The sequence below is a fragment of the Rhinopithecus bieti genome, unplaced genomic scaffold (assembly GCF_001698545.2).
Source record: "Rhinopithecus bieti isolate Rb0 unplaced genomic scaffold, ASM169854v2 scaffold_8601, whole genome shotgun sequence".
In the NCBI taxonomy this organism is placed as follows: domain Eukaryota; kingdom Metazoa; phylum Chordata; class Mammalia; order Primates; family Cercopithecidae; genus Rhinopithecus; species Rhinopithecus bieti.
Window position 1 is genome coordinate 2,197,195 of NW_016806193.1, and position 18,996 is coordinate 2,216,190.

At 38.3% G+C, this 18,996-nt stretch overlaps 1 long non-coding RNA gene across 5 annotated transcripts in view; it reads left to right on the top strand.

Annotated features, from left to right (window-relative positions):
* Positions 1 to 18,996, top strand: part of LOC108531534 (uncharacterized) — a 373,151-nt gene that overhangs the window by 342,187 nt on the left and 11,968 nt on the right. For 4 of the 5 annotated variants that reach the window (XR_001886196.1, XR_001886195.1, XR_001886199.1 and 1 more), the window contains 2 exons: positions 1,359 to 1,533; positions 10,287 to 10,404. This is a non-coding gene — a long non-coding RNA (uncharacterized LOC108531534). The remainder of the gene's footprint in view (positions 1 to 1,358; positions 1,534 to 10,286; positions 10,405 to 18,996) is intronic. The other variant, XR_001886197.1, reaches the window with a different exon arrangement.

The window sequence follows — 18,996 nt, forward strand, 5'->3', positions numbered from 1 at the left end:
AAAATAAATAAATAAATAAATAAATAAAATAAAATAAAATGGAAAAGGAGTTACATTTGTGGGTGCAAGACATGAACAGAGAGGCATTCCAATCAATAGTAATCAGTTGTGGGCAGGTACTGTCCTCAGTTTCAGGAATCCATAGGGGGTCTTGGAAAGTATTCCCCACAGATAAGGGGGCGGGGGGCTACTGTACTCCATACTTGTTCTAATAAAACTTTTAGAAATCTCAAAAGATTAAGCTAATCTACATGAAATTTAAATGCTTACCAGAACAAAGCACAATGCTCTTTAAAGGAGCAAAACTAAATCCAGACAATACTGTAACACCATGTTCAGCAACATCCAATAAAAAAATTACTAGACACACAAGAAATTAAGAAAAAACCTCCTTTCCATAACCAGGAGAAAAATGCATCAACAGAAAGAGACCCAGAAGTAAGAGAGATGATGAAATTAGTGGACAAGGACTTTAAAATAGCTATCAGCAGTTCAAGTATGTGTATAAAAACATAAATGCAATGAGAGAAATGGGTACTGTAAAAAAGAACCTAGTGAAACTTCTAAAGAAGAAAAATATAATATCTGAAGTGAAAAAATTCACGAGATAGTTGCAATAACCGTTCGATATTGCAGAAGATAAAGGTCAGTAAGCGTGACTAGAACAGAGAGGAAAGTGTAGTCTTTTCAACCATTAGTGCTGTAACAATCAGACTGTATTGAAAAAGATTAACCTTTGTTCCTCCCCCTTACCACAGGAAAAGTAAACTAGACACAGATCGTGGAACTAAATGTAAAACTTAAAATAATAAAATTTTATGATCTGGCCATAATGGATTTCTTAGACCATAAAAGTACTAACCAAAAAAGACCAAATTGATAAGACTTCCTCAAAAGCAAAAACTTTTGCTACTGACAAACCATCATTAAAAAATAAGATGTCAAGTCAAAGATTGAAAGAAAATATTCACAATCCACATCATAGAGTTGTATCTGGACTATAAGAATAATTTTTATAACTCAATAAAAGACAACCAAATTTTAAGAGGAGCAAAAGATTTGAACATATACTTCACAGAAGAATATAAGGGTCAGTAAACACTGAAAGATACTCAACATCATAGTCACCATAGAAACACAATTTTAAACCACAATGAGATACCACTACACACCCACTAAAAGAGCTAAAATGAAAACGACAGATATTACCAAGATTTGGAGAGGATTTAGGAGTACTGGAAATGTCATACATGTGTAGGGAGAGTGTAAAATAGTATAAACATCTTGGAACACAATTTGGTAGCTTCTTATAAAGTTACAGATATGCTTATCATATAACTAATCAACCCCCTTTCTAGGTATTAGCCCAAGAAAAATAAAAACCTATGTCCGCTACACAGACTGCTTGTCTACTTATGTATGAACACTTGTTGAACACAATATGAATGAATCTCAAAAATATTTTGCTGGGAAGTGCCTAATCCCCAAAAAGTACACATCACATGACTCAATTTGCTTGACGATCTAAAACAGGTAAGTCTAGTCTTTATTGATAGAAAGTATAACGGCAGTTGGGGTTAGGGTGGGAGGTTGCCTGGGCAGAAACAGAAGATATTATTTTAGTGAATTGGGAATTTTATGTGTCTTGATTTTTCTGATCATTACACGTATGTATGCACGTATCAAAACTTAAACTGGACACTTAAAATAGGTACATTGATTTTGTCCCATGTAAATTATACTTCAATAAAGTCAATAATGTGTGCATATTTATACTCTCCTAGGGAAAAGATACTACAGACTTCCACCCACACATCTTTCATGTCACGCATCTTTTCAATTTTTCTTTTCAGATTTGTGTTATGCTGCTTTCCTTTCCTACTCCTAGTTTCAGCCCCACCACCACCACCATGCTTCATGACCAGCTCAGACAAACATAATTAGTTACAGTTGTCATGATAGTGAATAACTTCAGTGGTACAAAACAAAAACTGCACAGACTGTTCCCAATTAGGTGGCAAACCTGTGAAAAGTTTGTAGCGTATGAATTGAGATCTATGAATCTATAATCTTCTAGCTAACATTAATGCCATGATGCTCCATTAATTTTTGCTTACACAGATCTCTAACAACTCTATTTTTTTCTTCTGAATAAAAACTGAGAATGTTATTCCAAGTCTATGCATCCGAATGTTATGGGTGCATGGGTGAAGGAAGGCAGAAAGAAACTTGGAATAAGATTCAACAGCTGTAGTCATGCTTTCATTATTTGAAAGCCTTTTTGGACCAAAGATAATACACTGTGGGTTTTGTTGCCAAAACGTCAGATTTTGGTTTCAGCTCATGATCCAGAAGCTGCAAGTGTGTCAACTTGGTAATAGTATCCAAGAATAATTCAGTTCTATAGTCTTTGTAGAATGATGGGCAAAATGAATGTCAGCAACACTAAGCAGCCAGAAACTGAAGGTATGTTGTGAGCTAGCAGCAAGGAATAAGAGAATCTTAACAGATGTAATTTATAGCATTACTGTTGATGAAGTTAGTAACCTTTAGCAAGGAGACATAGAATCAATAGCAGCCTGACATTTTTGCAGCTGCAGGAATTTATGTGGGAACTGACCAGGAAGTAAGGTGCAAGAGGAGTTGGCAGAATATTTAAAACAGATGAAAAAATTTCAGGTTAATTATAAAGTGTCCAAAATGTGGAATTAGAATGATTTCTTCAGTTTCCTACAAAAATGGACCAAAGTTTATGAAAAGCATCCCGAATGTAAAGAATTATACATTCATAAATGCACAGAAAGAACATTTGGGTGTTTAAACTGTGGCACTGAAAGTGCAGAATGAGAAGATACTTTTCAGAAATTCAGTGCATGCACTTACACTTATCAGTGCACCCTCTCTTTCTCTGCTTAGATTTTATGGTATTATTGAGATGCTTATAATACAGCCTATTCAATTGGACAATGGTATATTGTTACACAGTTAATCAACAGACTAGGTAAGTGATAAGGCCTCAGAGAAGAAGAATATTAGAGCTCAACTCCAGCACAATGAGTCGTTAACACCCTTGGGAATGTATAGCTGTTAAACAAAACAAGGAGACCATATTGCCCTGTGAATTCAATGGGATCTAATGGGAATTTCAGAGTAAATGTATTTTAAGGTGTGTAGGAAGCCTAATCATTTAAAGTGCTTTTTCTATTCCGAAGCAATTCATCCCACCACATCTTTTCATTTAGTACTGATCAGTTTGCTTAAAAGATTAGGAGGTGAAAGGATGCACTCCAAGAAGAGTGATCCTTCTTAACATTTTGCATTTAAAACTCCTTTCACAGCCTCCTACAAATCTGTATTAGCTCTCCTGTCACAATTTAATGTATATCCTCTGGCTTCAGAAAATTTGGGCGTGTTTAGGATGTTTATGTTTTACACTAGTAAAACCTATCTAAAAACAAGCAAAGGGCTCACCAAAGATAGAAGGTACCATCAAAGTGACAAAACGATCAGGTAATTGTGGGCAACTTAGATGCTCAAGTCAGCAGGAGACAGGTTTATATCCTCAAACCTTGCATACTGCTGTTCAAAATATTCATTTAAAAAGTGATAGTAAAAAAATCCAACTTTTTATAACTTTCTATTGTTTATTCCCTCAAGAGCGTATCAACTTGAAGTCAGTGATTAATTTTGGTCTAAATGCAATTGGACCTGCCTGCAAAAGTAACAGTAATATTTCACAGAAGTCTTTCTCACTTTTCACTGTCATATTCAGAAACTGCAAATAGAACACTGTATTAAAACTAAATGAAACTGAAAATGACTTTTATGAAAGAGGATGACATTTTTAGCGTGACTTTTTTGACTTGGGAAGACTAGGAGTTTGAATACTGTGCTGTGCACACTAGCTCTTTCCATGACACCAACTCTTGTTAACTGCCTACATTTGTCTCAATAATAATAGCAACCACAACTACAACTAACATTTATTTGTTGTTGTCAATGTTGACATGGATATGGAGAAAAAGTCACACATATACATTGCTGGTGGGAATGTAAATTAGTTCAACCTCTATGGAAAGCAGTATGGAGATTTCTCAAATAACTAAAAATAGAACTACCATTTGATGCAGCAATCCCACTGCTGGGTATCTACCCAAAGGTAAATAAATTATATCAAAAAGACACCTGTACTGGTATATATATGAATAATGTACAGCATTATTCATAATAGCAAACAACCTATGTGCTCATCAATGGTTGACTAAAGAAAATAGGGTGTATATGTATGTATGTGTGTATATATGTATATATATATACACACACACATCCTATTTTATATTATATATATATATACACATATATATATATAGAGAGAGAGAGAGAAAGGGGGGGAGGGAGAGAGAGAGAGAATACTATTCAACCATAAAAAAGAATGAAATCATGCTCTTTGCAGCATCATAGATGGTGCTGGAGGCCATTATCCTAAGTAACTCAGAAACAGAAAACCAAATACCACATGTTCTCACTTATAAATAGGAGCTAAACAATGGGTACATATGGACATAAAGATGGAAATAATAAACACTGGAGACTCCAAAAGTGAGGAGAGTTAGGGGTGAGGGTTGAAAATCTACCTATCAGATACAATATTCACTATTTGGGTAATGGATACACCAGAAGCCCAATCCCCAACAATATGCAATATACTCATGTAACAAACAAGCACAGGTACCCCCTGCATCCAAAATGTGAAAAAAAAAAGAAGAAAATCGACTGTTGTCTCTGTTCAAATCACTATTCTAAGTCCTTTACGTGTAACCCACTGAATTCTCTGAATAATCCTACTCATTGGTTATTTCCATTTCTATTTTACAATTGAAGAAACCAAAGCACAAAGAATAACTTGTCCAAGATCACAGAGTTTAGGAAGTAATGAAGCAGGGCTTTGAATTTTGCATAAAGTGATACCCCATAAATGCAAAGGGAATACAATAGGAGTGGGTCCATAAAGTCCCACCCAGAGAATGCCCTTCTGCCAAAAAATTTCAGATTGAAACAGCAAAAACCTAAGCAACTGATAGGTAGGGTCAGTATTTTTCAATGTCCAACTATAGAACTGAAAAGATCTTTTCTATGGTTAGTCTACATGAATTTCTGTTAAAGAAGGAACAAATGCCAAACGTAGGGCAGGGTACTGTTTGACAGAAAAGAAGGAAATTTCAGAATTGTTTTCTGGCAGTATCACTTATTGCATATTGTTCCCCACCAAAAGCAACTTTTAAAATCAACAATTTAAGACTGTGGCTTGCTAAAGAAGATAGATTTTCTGGTCTATTATTCTAGAGTAGGGGCAGAGTGGATGTCTGCTTAGCAGGAAGAGAGCTCAGTAATTTACATGTGGCATGACATGGTAGATAAGGTTAGGAATTACGTCTCTTTTTTTTTTTTTTAACAGATTTGGAACCTAGGCTCAAAATGTGCTAAAGGTCACATAGCTACTAGGTGTTAAAGTGATAATTCAAATCCCTGGTTTATCTGACTACAAAGCTCTTGCTCCTGCCATGATCCTACCCTTGCAATCCCACCATAGAAGTACTAAATACAAATAAGGACAGATACCATTGTCCAAAATGAGTTTCGATTGTCAGTTTATCTGTTGAGGTCGACTTTTTGGCTTTGAAAAAGAAAATTACTGGTTAGTGTTTCACCCTATTTCAACCTCTCTTTCAGCTTCCACATGAGATGATTCCCTTAAAATTTTAATGCTTTCAAACAAACCAAATCTAGAGATATTAGATTAGCTACATTTTCCAAACAAACAAGGTGTAGGAAGGGTGGGAAAATAACCTGACCTTGTTCTTGAGATCAGAAATGCTTAAAGGCATGTGTAAAAAGCACAAGGGAGAAATATTCAGTATTTTTCACAAGTTCAGCTCAGGCTGCATTGCCTAATTATTTTCTTATCACCAAATATTACATATTTACATGGGTGGTTCTCTGATTTAATTGTTTGAAAGCAGTCACTGGAAGCAAAGCTATGTGACTCAGCTTCGGTGATGCACTCCAGCTGGAGTCTGACAGGTAAATAATTACCACTAATCAAAGCCTAGATGAATTCAGGTTCTTCAAAGTCAGATGGGGATGAAGGGGACAGGGATTATTAATGAACTGTTAGGAATATCAGGAGAAATAAGAGCTGGACAGTCTAGTCTCAGATAAAAACAACAAAGAGAACAATTAACATCAGTAAGACCTCGGGTGCCATGTGTATTACAGCACAAAGATCTTTGTCTGGGCTCCGTTATTCCCCATTCAGGCATAATTAGTTTGGGTATCTTAGGAGCCTCTCTGGGTCTATGAAACTGAGTTGGATGATGAGCTAGGTCCTTTTCAGTTCTCACAGAGTATAATTGAATGATTTCCTTAAGCAGAATTCAGATTTCTTGACATTAAGAGGGGAAAATCTCTTTCTCTTGCTTCTGCATGAGTTAATATTGTTTAAAATAAAAATTAAGAATGAACACATTTGCTCCTTAAAAGCAAATCATGAGATGAGTGCATATTAAGTGAACAAACTTAGATGGGAGGGGGGACTAACCATCCCTAGGGGGCCCATGGATTTCAATAGAAATTTCCATGGAGTTATTATGAAGGATAACTTCCCTGAGGTTTTAGCCCCTGCATGATAGATTCAAGAGCTTTATTTAAAAGTCAGCCTGTACTGGCTTGTAGAAAGCTTTCAGCCTCTTTTTGCAAGTCATTTTTCAGCTTCTTGGTAATGAACAAAACAGGTCTGATAATTCTCAATAATAATCTCAGGAAATGTGTGGTGCAGGACTGCAGCTTTCAAGGAGTTGACACAAATCTAGTTTAGTCAGTGTGGAGAGTGGTGGTGCCTGAAGACGCCTTCTGTGTTTTGGGACCAGCCAGGAGCACTGTATCAGCCACAGCAAGGACATATTTTGACTGGTTTTCATCAGTTTGACTTGAGCGGGTTTTTTTTCTCTCTTTTTTTTTTTTTTTTTTTTTTTTTTTTTTTTTTTTTTTTTTTGCCTGCCTCTTGTAAAAGCATTTGGCTCTGAAGCAGAAAAAGAATTTTTTAGTTGTAATTCAAAGTACTCTTATTGTCTCATAAAATGTGAGCTGGAAGATTTACCTTATGGTTTGGCTGCTGGCTGGAAGTAAGCAAGAGTCCAGTGCATCAGGGGAAAATATTAAATGACCCCTTAAGATTCTCCTTAGCCTGAAATTATGGTCCGTGCCCTTTTCACCCTGAGTAGAATTCCCAACAGGTCCTTGAATGAGGAGATCTGGAAGAAACATGCCCTCTTTGGTCAGAATAAGCACCCCAAGTATAACAATCCAAAAGAAAAATAGCAACATCTTAAGGAAATGGTTTTGAGTGAGGTCTTCCAAGACACAATACTATGTGCTGACTCAGGGAAACAGGGCGACATGCTGAAAACATTTGCAGGCCTGGAAAATAACTGGTTTAATAATTCAAGATGCTTTTAAGTTACACAAAACTACATAAAAACAAATAAACCTCCATTCCCAAAGTGATGTTATATGTGAGCCACAACTGAAATGAAAGAAACAGAGCTTAGAGCCTGATGTGAATTCAGCTTTGTGAAACTCTTAAACAACTGACAAAGAACTTTACCGCCCCACACCACATCCCAAATGGACTAATGGAAATATTCTTTTCATGACTTCAAAATATTTAGATGAAAAGTGAAATATTTAGTCAATACCCTAGATGTATTTTCATCTGGGTATCATGCATCTGAGTGTTTCCAAGGGATTTTCCAAGTGTTCCTAGGATATACATCAGGGTGTCTCAACCCTGGCACTAGTAGCACTAGTAATGCTTTAGACCAGATAATTCTTTGTTGAGGGGTTTGTCTCCTGCAAAGTGGGGTATTTAGCAGCATTTTTAGTTTCTACTCACTAGACACCAGCAGCAACAAGTTGTGGCAACCAAAAATGTCTCCAGACATTGCTAAATGCAAAATTGCCACGAGTTAAGAATATACTTTATTTTTACTCATTAAATCCCAAATGCATCCTATGAGATAGTGTTTCTGTTGTGATCCTATTTGTTCCAACTTTATAAATAACTAAATGTGGCTTAGAATGTATTAAGTGACCTGTTCAATTTCAGTTTACTAAAGACAGGACATCAACAGAGCCTACACTCTTTTTCCTAACACTGTAGGCACTCAGAATTTGAGTTAAACAATACTGTAGATGCTCTATGATCTAAGAGTTCCAAACATACAGAAATAAACACTTTCTTCAAAGAGTCACAGAATGACTTTATTCAAATGTCTTCTCAGTTCAAAGATGTACATTGGAAGTCAGGAAGGAGCACACAGTTGTCCATGCCTGGATGTGGGTAGCTGAGCCATATGTAATTGCTTCCATTTGCTCCTTATTACTTGCATGTTCTTTCAGTTACCTGAGTGGATAGCTAAGTCGAAAGAACCCATCAGATCCATCATAAAGCAGATGGTCAAAACACTAGTTGACAGCAACCATATTTGACAATGGAAAGGGAATAGAATTTGTGAGATGAGCACGCCTAAGGATTTCTCTTTACTAGCCCTGGAAATTTTGAAAATTAACTTATTTTAGCTTCTTATTCCTTATCTGATAAAGGATAATTGTAGCTATCTTACAAGGTTGTTGTAAGAAGATAGTACATGCAAAGCCCATGATATAGAACTTGGTATTTAATAGGCACTTGATATATGGCAGCCATTAGTGTGATTCATTTAATGGCTATGAGACACAACAGAAGATCCCTTTATTTTCATGAGATGATCGGTGGAGGAGAGGAACCTGATAATATTTACTGAGTTTTTACTACATGCCAAGCAAGCACTGTACCAAATGCTTTACACGAATTATTGAATTTCATTCATGAAGTTGATTCCTTGCTGGTTATATTAAGCACTCTTTCTTTTGGTTTGTTTACTTATCTATTATCTATCTTACTTTCAGGAGGGCAAGGACCATGTCTGTTTTATTTTCTGCTCTACACCAGTGCCTTGTACATCAATGTTTGCTGAATTAATAAATTAATGAACCTGTGAAAGAAAGGATGATCCCTCTAGGAATGATCTTTGACTCTCTTCTATCAAGTGCTCTTATTTCACAAGCAGCATTTCTGGGGTGAATTCATTTCTTTATCATTCCTACAGCGATAGGCCTGCTCCTGACTGTCATGGCCTTGAGTCTGGACTGTGGCAGCCATATCATAATTCTCATGTGGTTTCTAGCTTCTTTTCACTCCCAGCCAAGCTCCTCACTGCTGCCAGGGTAATATTCCCCCCACACCCTCATCAAGAAGCCTTGGATGGATCATTGTCATGGACTAGGTCCAGACAAGCATCTTCCACTCAGAACCAAAACCTTTCATGATGGACCCCAGCTTGCCCTAACCCACATCACCTTCTACGATTTACCAATCCCGCCATTTATTTGCTGTATAGTTTATTAGGTGCCTCTAGGTGCCAGGTACTGTGTCCTAGGTACACTTCAATTAAATATGCTTCCTGTCCTGGAGAACATAAAATATATTTGGGGAGGAAAACATAAAAACAATTGCAACATGGTATCAATCCATTTGAAAGGAGCTGCACAGCATGCAAGGTAGGTTCCTGGGAATGTCTGTAACCTGCACTTGGGAGGTCAGAGAAAGCTTTCCAGAGGAGAAAAGATATCACCTGACATCTAAAATAGCTTTGCTAGAAAAACAGTGCAGAGAGAATACATGTGTGAACCCTTGAGAGGAATGAATACGGCTCTCTCAAACTGAAAAAAGTTATTATCTAGAGAGTAGAGTGTGAAGTAGGTGGAGGAGAGGAGAGGAATGACAGATGCTTTGGAGAAGGGAGTGCCAGTCACAGAGAGGGGCTGTTACCCACTTGAACCCTACTCTGAAGACAATGAGAGATCACAAAGCAATTTTGAATAGGTTAATTGAGATGCTACTGCTTGAGATCAAAAGCGGATGGTACTGCAATGGGCACTTCAGTAAGTTACCATTCCATCTTTATAAAATATAGGCTTATAGAACAAATTCATACTCTACTTCCAGAGCTGTAAAGGAAATGTCAACTACAGTGTAGAAAGGTGATTTTGGCCTTGGAGCCTGGGAGAGATCCGAAGAGCCCACACTCGGGTCTTGCCTGAGCTGTCAACAACTTTGGTTCTGCTCTGTGCCTCGATTTACCTCATCTGTCAAATAACAGGGATTAACCGACTATATGACCTTCCAGGCCTCTCCCAGCTCCTCCCTTCTCTGAATCCCGGCCAGTAGTCATAAGGCTGAAGAACTGCTAAGAAGTCACCCTTGAGGAGCTCGTTAAAGTTCTAAACTCACTCTCCAAAATGCAGGTATTGTAAATGGGGACATTAAAAAAAAGGGGGGGGGACCCCAGGTGAATCTCAGGCAGGGATTCCTCAGACAAAGCTTTGAGAAACTCTGAGAAAAATGAGTCTCTTCATTTAAATGGGAATGAAGCCTGGGAAGGGCCCACTCCTTTAGGCATTGGCCTGTGAATCATCAAAAGGAGACTTAAACCCCCAATTAAACCTTCAGAACGTAGAAACCATATAAGAATAGATCATCTCAAGAAGTGAAATGGACAGAATAAAAATCCTCCCTTAGTGCTATAGTGCTGTGCCCTGCCCCGTGCCAAGCACTTGATACTCATTAGTGCCTGTCAGTCACAGTCAGCTGCATGGGCAGATGGGCTGCATGGTCGGGTTCTGAAGCTAGGGGGCACAAGCAGGGAGCAAGCACGCCTTTGACCTTTGTGGTGAGGAGCATGCATCACAAACGATGGCAGGCTTTGGTTAGCTTTTCTAACTTCCCATTATTTAGCATTGATGTTTCCAACACGTATCGAACAGGCTTGCCCTTTGCTTTCGAGTTGCTTCCCTAACATCTTTTCATTTTAACCGAAACAACTAACATGTCAAGATATTACCATAATATATGATTGAAAATATGCCACTTTTTGAGAACGTGCTCAAAGGAATCAATCTCCCACGTTCCCATTGCCTTCCAGTTATGCCATGAAGTAGGTAAGATCAAAATCAAATGCTTCTAAGAATTCATCTATGGAAATCTTTGCAGGAAATAATCCATCAACCTTTGAGATAGGCAGGCCCTTAAAACCAGGGTGATTCCCTGCATACAAAACCATAACTAGTGTCAAATTAGAGTAAACCTAACATCAGGTACTCTCAATCAACAAGAAAAAAAATGGAACCTAAGGAGAATTAGATTTCAAAGGCTAAGTGCAGATTCAGAATTAACAAAGGAAATAGGTGTTCTGACATTAATAAATATTTCTTGTTTTCACCATCCGAATGTTTTTGGCATTGAGGAAGATGACACAATAGCCTAAATAGGATGAGAATACAGAACGTTTAAGCATATTTGCCTTGATTTTTAAGCTCACTGGACCCTTCTGCTACAAAGATTAATTTCCAGAGGGAACTTATTCACCAAGATCCAGTACTAATTACTTTGTCAGTGTAACTCCCATGGAGAAGAAAGCTCATATCTTAGAAGATAGGGCAGCATAAGTGGGGCAAAATGGACTTTGGAGGCAGACAGACCTGGATTTGAATGCTTGCTCCACCACTCTCTGTGTGTCTTTGTCAAGTTGCAAAACTTCTCAAAGCCTATGTTCCTCAACTGTAATGGGAATAACAACCAGGACTTTAAAAATGTATTCTAAGAATGAGAGAGAGGCCGGGCACAGTGGCTCATGCCCATAATTTCAGCACTTTGGGAAGCTGAGGTGGGCAGATCACTTGAGGCCAGGAGTTCAAGACCAGCCTGGCCAACAAGGTGAAACCCTGTCTTTATTAAAAATACAAAAATTAGTCAGGTGTGGTGGCACACACCTGTAATCCCAGCTACTTGGGAGGTTGAGGCATGAGAATCAATTGAACCTGGGGCGTAGAGGTCGCAGTTAGCCGAGATCGCACCACTGCACACCTCTACCACCTCCAACTCAGAAGCCTGTTAGAAAACGGGTTTCTGAACCTGGAAAATTGTGCACTCTTCTATAGACTCAGGCAAAACAGGCCCCATCTCTTAACAATCTCCACCGTAGTACAAAGGTTTCCTTATAGTTTAGTAGCAGGTATTGTTTAATGCAGGGATTTTCAACATTCTAATGCCAAAAATTCCATTAAATCATGTTTTTGAAGTTCTTGCATACCAAGTAGGTGATACTTATTCAACAAATTATTGTCCCACTTCTTATTAATCTAAGGTATAAATAATTTTCCCATAGAGGTTTTGAATGAACACTATTCATTCATCAGTAAATGTCTATGCAGTACTGTGTATGATGTGCTGGGGACACAATGCTGACACAGACCTGGTTCCTGCTCACAGTTTGTTGGGAAGATGGACAAGTGAAAGGCATGACGGTGAGAAAGAGCCGTGACAAGGCAAGTGCAGAGTGTTAAGGGAGTCTATGGAAGAAGCATTGCCTGTGACTTGGAGAGTTAGGAATGACTTTCTGGAGGAAGTACATCAGTCCCAGGACCTGAAGGATGAGAGACAGCCAAGAAAGACAACACAGGGAGAATGCTTTGGGCAAAGGGAACGATGTGTGCAAGTCTTTGGGATGAGTGAACAAGCTGAATTCCATAAAGGAAACATTTTTGGTACGGCTGAAGCGTGACCTTCCCAACACATTTAGTCCTGTGCTGCCTCACGTTGGTCAGGTGGTTGATTTCAATTAGGCTTATTGCAAATATCTTCCAGGGTTTGTAGAATGCCAGCTGAGAATAGTCAAGGGCTTTGGTCCAAACAAATCAAGCTAATTTCCAACCTCCACAGTTGAGTGTCTACACTGCTTTGGGCAGTGCGCTTATTCTCTTTGAGCCTCAATTTCCACATCTATGAATGAAAGAATAATATCTAGCTTATCGAGTAGTTGGGACCATTAAATATATTGATGACTCTCTACTGAGGTACCTAATGGATTCCCTGACACATAGTAGGCACTCAGTAAATTGCAACCATTCCAGTAGCCACCAGTGAGAGCTGAATTCTGTAAACTTCCAACTGGCAAATGCTGATACGGTTAATGGCTGTGGTCAAAACCCAGGTGTATCAAATTTAGTTTTGTTTTTGAAGACAAAAATCCTCAATAATATTTATACACTGATAATTCTCACTACTTTTGATTACTATGACCCAGATACTGTGGAAAGCATTTATATTAAATTTTTATTTAACCCTTACAATCATGCTATGAGATCATTTGTATTTCTACAAAAGAAAAAGCCTCCTGATCTTAACTACATTTTCACATTTGGGGTTAAGCAGTTTCATTTCTTGCACAAGTTCCCAGGGACTTTAATCTGAAAATATGCATTATCAAATCTAAGACAGAGGAAAACAGTCTAAAGGGTTTTCCAGATGTATTTGATCATTAAATCCCATTTTGATTGGATGCAAATTAAAATTTCATTGAAATGTACTTTGTGAAATGCTAAAATATTATCAGCGCTATTTTATACCTGAGAAAACTGGGCCTCAGAGAAGTTAAGCAACTTTCCTGCTGTCAAACAGCTAATAAGCGGGAGGGATTATGATTTGAAACCAGGTCTTTCTAGCTCCAAAAACATACACTTGGCCACCGGACAATTATTTTAATGCAGCTCCAATTCTTAGAAAACGTGTAAGGTACGAAAACATAGGCCGCTATACTAAAACCCCAACTCTGGGTAGAACAGTCTGAATAAAAACCAAAAAAAATCTTTGCATACCAAGTCAGGAGTCTTAGTCTTAAAGGACAGTGCCCACTCGTAGTGCTGGAAAAAGGACCCCCCCCCCAAAAAAAAAAAAAAAAAAAAAAAAAAAAAAAAAAAAAAAAAAAAAAAACCCCACCCTAGTTCCGCAGTATCAATACTTTCCCGCTGTCAAGCAACCGACCCCTTCACACAGCACTCAGCCATACACCTACCTTACTGATTCTCCCTATAGCGTCAATCGCACTGTAGCACTCACTGTAGCACTGTAGCCTGGTGTAACCTAGGTTGTTATCCCCACATCTCAGAGCTCCAGCTCCACCTACAGTGGCCCAGTTTTTCTACATGTCTCTCCCTATTTTAGTGGTGCTTAGTGACAGCTCACATCTGGCTGTTCCCTCAACAAGGCAACCACAGCCCACTGCTGAGCATATTACTAAAGCAAATAATTCATTTAGCCCAAACCTAATAATCCCTCCTCAAAACTCAGAGAATATGAAAAAGAATTGCCCCATCTAGTTCCCTCGGCATTATGGGAACAGGCAAGACTTTCATTTACTTCAGCAGCCCATATGTTTGAAGGTCAAACAACACCTGGGTATTTCTTTGAAATAAACTAATTGAGCCTGGATGATTTAGAGTTAGTCTTGCTGAAAGACTCACTGGATCTCCAACAGTAACGCAAGACCTGCTTTTGAAAACTCTGGATTCCTCCAACCCCATCTTTATCAAATGGCAAAGAATATTTGATGCTGTTCAAAGATTAAGGCCTGGATCAAACTGAGTAAAAAGAAAGAGAAAGGATTGCTTTCAAACTACTATGAAAAAGAGCCTCGGCCCCAGGTGTTCAGAGTGGTAAAGAAATCAGAGCCAGCCAAAGGGAAATCAGGCAGAGGGCCTAGAAAGGAAGAGTTTTCATGTTAAGGGTGCATAGAAAGCAACTGGGAGGCATCTTAATAATGCAGGCTTCCCACCTGACTTTTCCCTTATATTGCTCCCCACTTCCCTTTTTTTTTTTTTTTTTTTTTTTTTTTTTGAGACAGGGTCTCATTTGGTCACCCAGGCTGGAGTGCAGTAACACAACCATAGCTCACTGCAGTCTCAACTTCTTGGACTCAAACAATCCTCCCACCTCAGCCTTCCAAAGAGCTGGGACTGCAGGTGTGTGCCACCATGCCCAGCTAATTTTTGTAATTTTTTTTGTAGAGACAGGGTTTCTCCTTTCCCAGGCCTAAACTCCTGAGCTCAAATAATCCACTTGCCTTGGCTTCTTAAAGTGCTGGGATTACAGGCATGATATGGTTTGGCTGTGTCCCCACCCAAATCTCATCTTGAATTGTAGCTCCCATAATTCCCATGTGTTGTGGGAGGGACCCCGTGGGAGATACTTGATTCATGGGGGCAGTTTCCCCCATAGTGTTCACGTGGTAGTAAGTCTCACAAGATCTGAAGGTTTTATAAGTGGAAACCCCTTTTGCCTCACTTCTCTCTTGCCTGCCACCATGTAAGATGTGCCTTTCACCTTCTGCCATGTTTAAGGCCTCCCCAGCCACGTGTAATTGTGAGTCCATTAAACCTATTTTTCTTTATAAATTACCCAATCTCAGGTATGTCTTTATCAGTAGCATGAAAATGGACTAATAAAAGGTGTGAGCCACTCCTCCCAGTTGTGTTCCCCTTTTAGCTGGTTTTCATGGAAACCTTGCTCGTAGGAACACACCAAATTAACACATATTGAGACCAGTTTGATTCAGATTGGGAGAAATGCATCAATTTCACCTATTTGGTTTGCATAACATGCTGCCATGAACACCAATTAGTTAGTTTGGTTTATGTCAGGCGGCTTCTATCTGAAAGCCAAAGGTGGCCTCAAGGTGGAAAATCCCCACTTTGCCTATTGGTCCTCCAGTTTCACAAACACATAGGACCTTGTACTTGTCTTTATCATTTTCAGTGGCACTGTGGTGAAGTATTTTCCCACTGCACTATTAATATCTTATTCTCCACTTGACTGTGAACTCCATGTGGATCCATGCCTATCTTGGTGATAACTGCATCCCTAGAATCCAGCACAATACATCAAGGTATTCCCTAATTATTTGCTGAATTAATAAATGAATGGCATTAGAAACCAGTGACAGGGCTAACAAGAACTTTCTGGGGCAAATACATTGGGTGATACATAATTGTTTTAAAAAATGGAGAAAATGTACAACCATTTATTTTCATCTCATAATTTTAAAATGTACATATTTACCAAGAATTATCCTGTATTATATCCAAGTATTAACCACACTCAACCATTACGATTGAGGGAGAGTATGGAAACTGAAATAATAATAATAGAGTATAATAATAATAATGATCAGAGCTAAGATTTATGAAGGACTTATGTGCCCAGTCCTGTGCTAGGTTTTGTTTATGTATTACCTCATATAATTGCCTCAACCAGTCTATGAGGTAGGTATCTCCATTTTATAAAATGAGGGGACTTGGAGCTGCCCATGAGGATTCCAATATGCCTGTGCTCTCAAACAGTATGCAGAGACTATATGGGAAAGTTCATTCATTCATTCATTCAACAAATATCTGAGTATGTACTATTACTATCCTAGAACTAAATAGTGCAGATAATAAGCAAAAATACATACTGTCTCAATTCTTTTGGTGTTTATAGTATAGTAGGGGAGATAGATGTTAATCAATAACCACACAAAAATGACAAATACACAGCTGTTTTAAGTGTTACAAAGGAGCAATATATATCATTAGGAGAAATTGGTCCTAGGCAGCTGTATTGAGCTGAGACCTGAGGGAGGCATAGACATTAACTAGGGAAGGAGAAGAGGGAGAAGTGCTCAAGAAAAAAAGGAAGAGTTGTGCAAAGACCCTGTGGTAAGAGGAAACATATGCTTGATAAGGGAATAAAAGCAAGCTATGAGAGGCTAGAATGGTGAGAGCAAGAGGCTGTATATAGCCAGAAAGGTAGGTGGGCCCTAGAGCAGTGGTTTTCAGACTTGAGTATATACATCAGAATCACTTGAAGGGCTTGTGAAAACACAATCTGTTGGACCCCTTCCCCAGAGTTTCTGACTCAGCAGATCTAAAGTGAGACATAAGATGTTGAATTTCAAAGCACACTACTGGGTGATGCTGATGTATTCTAAGACTACACTTTGAGAACCACTCCCCTAGACTAGGTAGCACCTGGTGAGTTATGGGGCAGATTTCTGACTGTGCCCTAAGAAGAATGAAAAATAATGAAAGGATTCTAAGCTTTGGAGTGACATGATGCAATTTACATTTTGAAAATGCAGGGTAGAGACAAGATGGTAGAGAGGCCAGGGTGGATGCAGGTAGATCAGTCCAAGGGTAAGCTGCAGTGTTCAGAAAAGGCATCATTGTGGCGTGGCCTAAGGTGATGGCCAAGGAGGTAGACAGTGGTAGATGGGATTCAAGAGAGATTTAGTCGGTGAAGTCAGTAGAACTTGGTGATGAATAAGGGGGTTAAGGGAGAGATTAGCTGTTTGGCTTCTGCGTGAACAAGTAAACAGAACAGTGGCGTTGTTCAGCGAGAGAGACCCTGGAAGAGGACCAGGCCTGGGAGAGAAGATCATGAGCTCAGTCTTGGACATGCTGAATGTGAGGTACCTTCAAGGCATTCAAAAGATGGTAAGTAGACAGTTGATATATGGGTCTGGAGTTAAGGGCAAGATCAAGACTGGAGATAAAACCATGAGTCATCTGAGTATATATGCAACTTGAAACCACGGGGGTGGATGAGATCACTGGGTAGAGAAATTAGAAGAAGAAGAGAGGGCCTAGGACCTCCAACAACTAATGGCTGGGTAAAAGAAGAAGAACCTATAAAGGAGGACAAGGAACACTAGGAAAAAAAAAAAAAAAAAAAAAAACAGAGAGAATTGTGCCCAGAAATCAGAGAAAGGTAAGAAACAGTAGGCAATAGTACTAGTGATGCTCAGATGCCAACTAAGACGAAGACTAAAGAACGTCTGTTGGATTTAGGAATGTGGAGGTAACCATGGTGAGAGGTAATTTGGTGAAGGGGGAGAGGAGAAGTTGGGAGTACGCCACCATTAACATTGGGGAAAGAAAGTGTTTAATCTCCAACCCTCACTTAGTATTATTTTCAATATCTTCCTTCCCAGTTATAGCCCAAACACGTTATTTTCCCTCCTTATTCACTGCCAAATGAATCAGAAGTTCACTCTCCTTTTTTTTTTTACCTCCCACTTACTCTTCCTGAAACTCTAATTTGAATTATGGCCTATGAATATTTTACTAAATATTACAATTTATCTATTTTATTTGTTTCAACACACAGAATAGTTGCAAAAATTTACCTTCTCTTAACAAGAAAGATATCATCTCTGATTTGTCACTAAAGGAGATCTCAAGAATATGAGGCTGCAGGTCCTGATCTTATTTCTGTAACTGGTTGCTTAACTTTGGGGAATGGGCAATCATGGGACTATTTACTGACTAGACCAATGTAATGTAAAGGCAATGTAAAGTTAAAGATCTCACAAGTCCTTTACTTATGTGAGAAGTCTGCCTACATAGGAAATCAATTTACTTTTCTAGTGCAAATCACTTTCTGCTCGACAGCAAATTTAGAATCTGGAATTCAGAGCCTGTTAAATCAGGACACAAACCTTGGACTTGTAACTTTCCACTGGTGCAACGTTGGATAAGATATTCAACATCTCTGAGCCTTATTTTAAATTTATGGTTTAAAAGCATAACAATACATACCTTAAAATATAATTGTAAAGTATTAACTGCTTAGCATACTTTGTGTTAAACAATTCCATTATAACAGAGTCACTATAGTGGTACTCAAGCAACCACAAAGGAGAAAAACAAGAAACAATCATACAAGAAAGCGTGTTCTCTAAATAATATCCAAAAATTCTGAATAATTTGTTTGGGCTTTTCTATATTAGCCCCTTTTAAAACTTTTAAATCTATTGTATTTTCAAATATAATTCATCATGAATTGTGCCCTCTTTCAACCATTATTGTACTCATCCAAAGGGATTTATTGAAAGTTGCTTTTTCAAAATTCAATACTCCTTTCATGTAAATGTTTATTTAAAAAAAAAATTAATTAAGTAAAATTAAATACTCCAAAGTTTTTACTATTTAACTTCGTGTTTAAATAAAATAAGAAATTAGGTG